The sequence below is a fragment of the Zeus faber genome (assembly GCF_960531495.2).
Source record: "Zeus faber genome assembly, chromosome: 4".
In the NCBI taxonomy this organism is placed as follows: domain Eukaryota; kingdom Metazoa; phylum Chordata; class Actinopteri; order Zeiformes; family Zeidae; genus Zeus; species Zeus faber.
The window spans coordinates 34061248-34068747 of record NC_137191.1 but is presented as its reverse complement, the minus strand read 5'-3'; positions in this window follow the sequence as shown (position 1 = coordinate 34068747).

Here is a 7500-nt window from a genome sequence, read left to right as displayed (position 1 = left end):
TGGACACCCCTGGTTAAGAGGAAAGTTGAGGGAGTAAAACCGCTTTCACGCCAAAATTAGTGGTAAAAGCCGCCTAAAATAGGCGATTGACACCTTTCCCATTGCTGGATGAAATGCTGTTCTTTTCTGGTGTGTCACATTCAACGTCGGTGGTTGGGAATCAAGCAGTAGAGGAGACAGCAACTCAAAGAAACAACGATACAAAACTGTAAAACTTTGGAAAAAAAAATGATGTCGTTTGAGCTGTACAAAAGCATCGGATCGTTCATGTCGTTCACGGAGCTGGAGTCCCTGGGGGCCCGGCGGGGGGCCTGGGGGTTCTCCACTCTGCTCCCCACGGTGCGATCCCCACACTCACAACATTTTGATGGTCCCTCACATGGAAGAAAAGCCACTAAGTTGTGAATTTTGATTTAGGATTCGAAATGGGATTTGAAGTGATGGAATGATTCACGTCTGAATGTCTGGAACGTCAACGTGGCGTCGCGCCGGTAAAAGGGGCCAAAAACGAGCAAGTCCCTGTTCACATCAGAGCCGATCGGACGTGGAGCAGATTAAAACATGCTGGTCGACCCTATGTTCCCTCAACAGAAAATAGAAGAACATGACCATGCCTCTTGTATATTAAGAAATACAACAAAAACAATTTCAATTTTAAATGAACAAAAATCCATAATTACAATTTCACCAAATAATAACATACTGTAAGAATTTGGTGAAATTTGTTTTATTTCAAACTGATTCACATTATATTCATTACACTACAGGGAACAGGAAAAAGAATCGATTCAATGACATAAAGGGTTTAAATGAAGGTTTGTACATCTTATTTTCTTAGAACTTTGCAACAATCGGATAAGAATATAACAATGTTTCTTAGCCTGTTTTGAGATGCTGGACATCATTAATATGCAGCATTAACAATCTCAATACTGACAAAATTTAATATCACAATATGTTATGATGAATACCTGGCTATTGATAATTGGACGATATTTGGGGGGGGTGACAATATGTCCTTTCATAAGATATTCACGCCCAAGAAATATTTGAGAAGCAATCATGAGTAATGTAGACATCATGATTACTGAACAGAACATCTGGAACAGTATAAGAAGTTCAGAAAACTGCATCACTTTACTGTAAAGACAACATTTAACTATATCACAATATTACGATAATCAAAATCACAATATAGATAGATTCACTTAGATAGATAGATAGACAGACAGACGGATAGATAGACATAGATAGGTAGATAGATAGATAGATAGACAGATAGATAGACAGATAGATAGATAGATAGATAGATAGATAGATAGATAGATAGATAGATAGATAGATAGATAGATAGATAGATAGATAGATAGATAGATAGATAGATAGATAGATAGGTAGCAAACACAGCAAAATCACTTTGCTACTGGAGAGAATCCACAAATTGAAACAAATTTCCTGAATTTAATGAATGTGATTGAGTTTTGTTGCAACAGTGCTGCCATAAGACGGAGGTGATGATCCATGATCATCATAATAATCGTAAAAAATATAGCTGCAGGCAGCAATACATGTAGCATCAGTTGGTGCCGTGGCTCCTCTTTACGTCGGCATTACACCCAAAACAAGTTCAATTTTCTGAGTTTCCCATGAACGCAGCATTGAGTCACCTAATTACGCGGTGAGTCCTGGTGACACGCAGAATTACTCATATGAGGATACACTTGTGTGTCGGGACTTTATCCTAAAAATGAGAAGGTGTATGTCTACTACCTGTCAGGTCCCTGTCTACTTCCCGTCAGGTCACCTGTCTGCTTCCCGTCAGGTCACCCGTCTACTTCCCTTCAGGTCCCCATCTGCTTCCTGTCAGGTCACCTGTCTGCTTCCCGTCGGGTCCCCGTCTACTTCCCGTCAGGTCACCCGTCTACTTCCCTTCAGGTCCCCATCTGCTCCCTGTCAGGTCACCGTCTACTTCCTGTCAGGTCACCGTCTACTTCCCGTCAGGTCCCCATCTACTTCCCGTCAGGTCACCCGTCTACTTCCCTTCAGGTCCCCATCTGCTTCCTGTCAGGTCACCTGTCTGCTTCCCGTCGGGTCCCCGTTTACTTCCCGTCGGGTCCCCGTCTACTTCCCGTCGGGTCCCCGTCTACTTCCTGTCTGGTCACCGTCTACCTACCGTCAGGTCCCCGTCTACTTCCTGTAGTCCACAGAGTCCTGCCTCACGGTGGAAGTTCCCAACAACACGCTTCCATTCAAACGGATTCAACACTGCACGTCCCTCACAGACATTTCATTAATTTTTTTAATTATTGGACTAAAATAAAACAGACATGATTCTGACCCGTTGCCCCGGAGCCACAAGCGAACTCCACGTGTGAGGTTACAGACACGGAATACGTTTGGGACTGGTTTGGACTCATACAGTCTGTGTACGACCGGCTCCAATCCAGCGGCAGGGCGATGCCACCGGGTTGGACGTGGAGCAGAATGTGTTTGTATTTACAAAATGAAACCAAACAACCGAATTTGTTTGGTTTCTCACTCATTTCTGCTCCGCATGTGGATCGATTTGGATAAAACTTTAACCACGAGGTGTTTGTGACAAACCGGATCAATATCAACAATCATGAAAATAGTCTTGTGTTTGTATATTGCATCTTACTGAGTTATAAGGTGCTGAATAAGAGAAGACGCCCGAGAGAAATATAAATGAAATAAAGCAGAACAGGAATCCTCCCTTGAACGACTTGTTTGCTACGCACAAATCATTCAGAATTGTTGCGCTGGCGCCTCCACAGGAGGAAGCTCTATTTAATGGAGACAAGGGAAGCAGAGCGGGAGGCAGAGCGGGAGGCAGAGCGGGAGGCAGAGGGGAAGGCAGAGGGGAAGGCAGAGCGAGGGGCAGAGGGGGAGGCAGAGCGAGGGGCAGAGGGGGAGGCAGAACGGGAGGCAGAGGGGGAGCCAGAGCGGGAGGCAGAGCGGGAGGCAGAGGGGAAGGCAGAGCGGGAGGCAGAGCGAGGGGCAGATGGGGAGGCAGAGGGGGAGGCAGAGGGGGAGGCAGAGCGGAAGGCAGAGCGGGAGGCAGAGCGAGGGGCAGAGGGGGAGGCAGAGGGGGAGGCAGAGCGAGGGGCAGAGGGGGAGGCAGAGCGAGGGGCAGAGGGGGAGGCAGAGCGAGGGGCAGAGGGGGAGGCAGAACGGGAGGCAGAGGGGGAGCCAGAGCGGGAGGCAGAGCGGGAGGCAGAGGGGGAGGCAGAGCGGGAGGCAGAGCGAGGGGCAGATGGGGAGGCAGAACGGGAGGCAGAGGGGGAGGCAGAGCGGAAGGCAGAGCGGGAGGCAGAGCGAGGGGCAGAGGGGGAGGCAGAGGGGGAGGCAGAGCGAGGGGCAGAGGGGGAGGCAGAGCGAGGGGCAGAGGGGGAGGCAGAGCGAGGGGCAGAGGGGGAGGCAGAACGGGAGGCAGAGGGGGAGCCAGAGCGGGAGGCAGAGCGGGAGGCAGAGGGGGAGGCAGAGCGGGAGGCGGAGACGTGTGTTTGACACTTTGAGGACGTGTTAGAGAGCGGCGGAGTCCTCCAGCGCACGCCACTGTGGTCTGATGGCCGCGGTGGGGGCCCGCTCATCCAGGCTTTTTATTCGTTCCTCTCGTTCTCGTGCGCGGGGCCGGTCGGGATGGAGCCCTCTCTGCAGTGGACGGTTTCGGAAAACTGACGAGAGGTGGGATGTGTCCTGCTGTCGTATTGGATGAGTTGCTGCTGAGAAAAATAAACGCAGGAACAGATCAGTTAGCTGTGAACAATCTGTGATGAAGTCTGTGTATATGACTGAAATATGTGTCTGTGGTAGTTTGGGCCAGTCGTAGCTATGAAAGGTTTGGCTCTTTCTGAAGAGCTGCTTCTTTATGAGTGACCCGGCGACCAGTTTTGAGTTTTTTGATTCTTTTTGGAGGAGTGATTCCCGACTCGCGAGTCATTCAAAAGATTAGCTTGCGACGGACAAATGCAAAAGCAGGCACGAGCGAAGACTCAATAAAATGTGATGACTGAAGATATGTGTCAAAACAAAGTACAAAATACTATGACCAAAATTAGGGAGACGCTCGAGCGGCGTGCGGCATGCGCAACCGGGGAACGCACTCCCAAAGATGAATGGACCTCTGGTGGGGTAAGGTGCTCGAAGTGAAAGGCGTACGCCGTAGTTCTGCAGGCTCGCGGTGTTGGCTGCAGAGGGGATCAAGCAGCCGAGCGGCTGTGAAGGTCGGGGACCCACGCCTTCCAGCTCCTTAAAAAGACGAGCTCGTCCAAGAAATGTGCATTATCACAATGAGTTTGACTAAAAATAAGGTGTTAGTTTTAAATGCAGATACAATAACTACTATGAGCTAGAACTACTACAAAAATGGAATACCACCCCACCCCCCCCAAAAAATCAATTTAAAGTATATAGACACTGCTCGTAATGAATGGGTTTGGCTATTTCAGCCACATCCATCACTAACGGGTGCCTCGCACCAAGCGAGTGTCCATGCAGAGTCCCGGGGCAACCGCCTGCGGTAGAACAGGCTCAGTTACTTCCAGTTACTTCATCGTCAAATACCAGCCCCGGAAGCCCCGGTCGAGCTCCGGTCGAGCCCCGGTTATTGTGTACGTGGTAGCCTGGCGGCTTATTGTCCTCGCATTGCAGGTGTTTCCGGAAGCCACGTCGGCTCAAGCGCCGCTGGCCGCTGGCTTCGCCCACCGGGTTTCCCCTGAGGTCACGGTGAATCAGGCTTCACCATCTGGCGTCCGACGGACCAATCTGGGTTGTGACGGACGCCGGGATAACGCTACCGGCCCGAACGCGGCGTGCCAAATGGGCAGTCTGGTGGCGGAGGAACAGCGGTCTGGGGCTGTTTTCTCAGTTTGGGCTCGCTCCATTAATTCCGGCGAAAGGGGAAATCTCCATGCTACAGCGACATGCTGGAGAATCCAAAATCCAGTGGAAAGCCGTTCCCAGAGGAGCGGAGGCTGTAAACAGCGACACAACCAGCACGGAATTATAAATATTGGAAAGGAGCCGTGTTCCCTTACATATTTCATATTTATACTTCATATTTGCTCTTAGCTCTACGGTTCCCTGATCCGCCGAGATGTTTCCAACTCATCGGTTTAACTTCCATAAATAAAAACATCTGTTGCCATGGTGATTATTCCACAAACTTGCCGTAGCAACCAATGCTGTGTTTTTTTGGTTTTTTTTTCCAGTTAATTTAATAATTCCATTTGAAATATCGCAAAATAGATCAAATACAACCTGATTAGAGAAGAGCTGCAGGGGAAGAGCAGGCAGAGGCCGAGCGACGCGGCCGCACCTGCTCTCCATAAAAAAACAAAAACAAAAAAAAACAAAACGGCTTTTCTCTAATGAAGATGGCGACAATGAACCCGGACCCATTTAAGACGAGGCTCGACGAGACCGGTTAAACTTTATTGATCACAGAGGGGAACACAAAGTCGAACGGCTGCCACGAGAGCCTCCCGCACGCACAGCCCCTCCGAGCGCACGCACGACGAGACGGCCGCGGCGAGCGGCGCCTTCATTACCGAAATGGGGGAAAAATGCAGAACAGGCACAGAGCGGTCGTAGGGGAGCGGCGGTGTTTACACTTCCGAGGCGTCGCCGCAGCGTGAGCCAATGTCCCCGTGCACCTGTAATGGAACAGATCATGTTCTGTGCTGATGAGCTGTGACGCTCGCCGCTCGGTCGTGTCGTTTAACATTAATTTAGGCCATTTGCGCCCGATGGGGGCCGAGAATTAATTAGGCGGCCGGCTCGCGTTGCTTGGCAGTAATGAAAAGGAGTCCATAACTGAGATGTTAAAAACAACACCAGCTAATCATCAAACAGCTTCCCAAGGAAGTGTGTGCGGTGTGAGGGGCTCAACAGAGAGGTTGTTGGTATGCATGGATGGAGAGATGGATGGGTGGAGAGATGGATGATGGATGGAGAGATGGATGGATGGAGCAATGGATTGATGGAGAGATGGATGGATGGAGCGATGGATTGATGGAGAGATGGATGGATGGAGTGATGGATTAATCGAGAGATGGATGGATGGAGTGATGGACTGATGGAGAGATGGATGGTTGGAGCGATTGAAGGATGAAGAGATGGATGGGTGGAAAGATGGATGGATGGAGCAACGGATGGACGCAGAGATGGCTGGATGGAGAGATGGATGGAAAGATGCATGGGTGATAGAGATGTATGGAAAGATGGATGGATGGAGAGATGGGTGGATGGAAAGATGGATGGATGGAGAGATGGATGGATGGATGGAGAGACAGATGATGGAAAGATGGATTGATGGAGAGATGGATGGATGCAGCGATGGGTGGATGGAAAGATGGATGGATGGAGAGATGGATGGATGGAGCGATGGCTTGATGGCAAGATGGATGGTTGGGGAAATGGATGGATGAAGAAATGGATGGATAGATGGAGAGATGGATGGATGGAGTGATGGATGGATGGGGCGATGGATGGATGAAGAGATGGATGGATGGATGGATGGAAGGATGGATGGATGGAGAGATGGATGGATGCAGAGATGGATGGATGCAGAGAAGGATGGATGGAGAGATGGATGGATGGAGCGATGGACTGATGGAGAGATGGATGGTTGGAACGATGGATGATGGAGAGAAAGATGGATGGACAGAGAGAATGATGGATGGATGGATGGAGCAATGGATTGAGGGAGAGATGGGTGGTTGGAGCGATGGATGGATGAAGAGATGGATGAATGGATGGGTGGAAAGATGGATGGATGGATGGAGAAAGAGTTGGATGGACGGAGAGATGGATGGATGGAGATATGGATGGATGGAGAGATGAATGGATGGAAAGATGGATGGATGGACAGAGAGAATGATAGACGGAGAAAAATATATATATATATATTTTTTTTTAATATACGTATATATATATATATATATATATTCATTAATTTATTTATTTTTATACATATACATATATATATATTATTATTATTTTTTTTTTTTTTTTTTTTTATAGGTATATATATATATATATATATATATATATGTATGTTGTTGTTTTTTTAGGTCTAGTGATGTAGTGATGTCACACCTGTTCCGAATTTCGTGGGTTTTCGCGGAAAAAACTTGTATTTTTTTATTTCCTAGGGGGGCGCCAGCGAACGTGCCCACGCACCCGCAGAATTATGGAAGGCCACGCCGGGGCTGACGCGGGTGCCCTCGGGGGCCCCCCCACCGAAAGAGCCCACCCGAAAAGGCCGGAGAAGAAGAATTACGAGGAGAATAAATGGAGCGCTGACGGCGGGGGCCTCCGCCCGCACGCTGGGGGCCCGGACCCGGATGGACCTGAAAATAAAACAAACACTCAAAAAATAACAAGTAACCTCGGCCGAAAACCTCAGTGTGAGCGAGGAGAAAAACACGAAATGCGGCCCCTCCGAAAAAAAACCCTCAAACACATCCCTTTTTATTT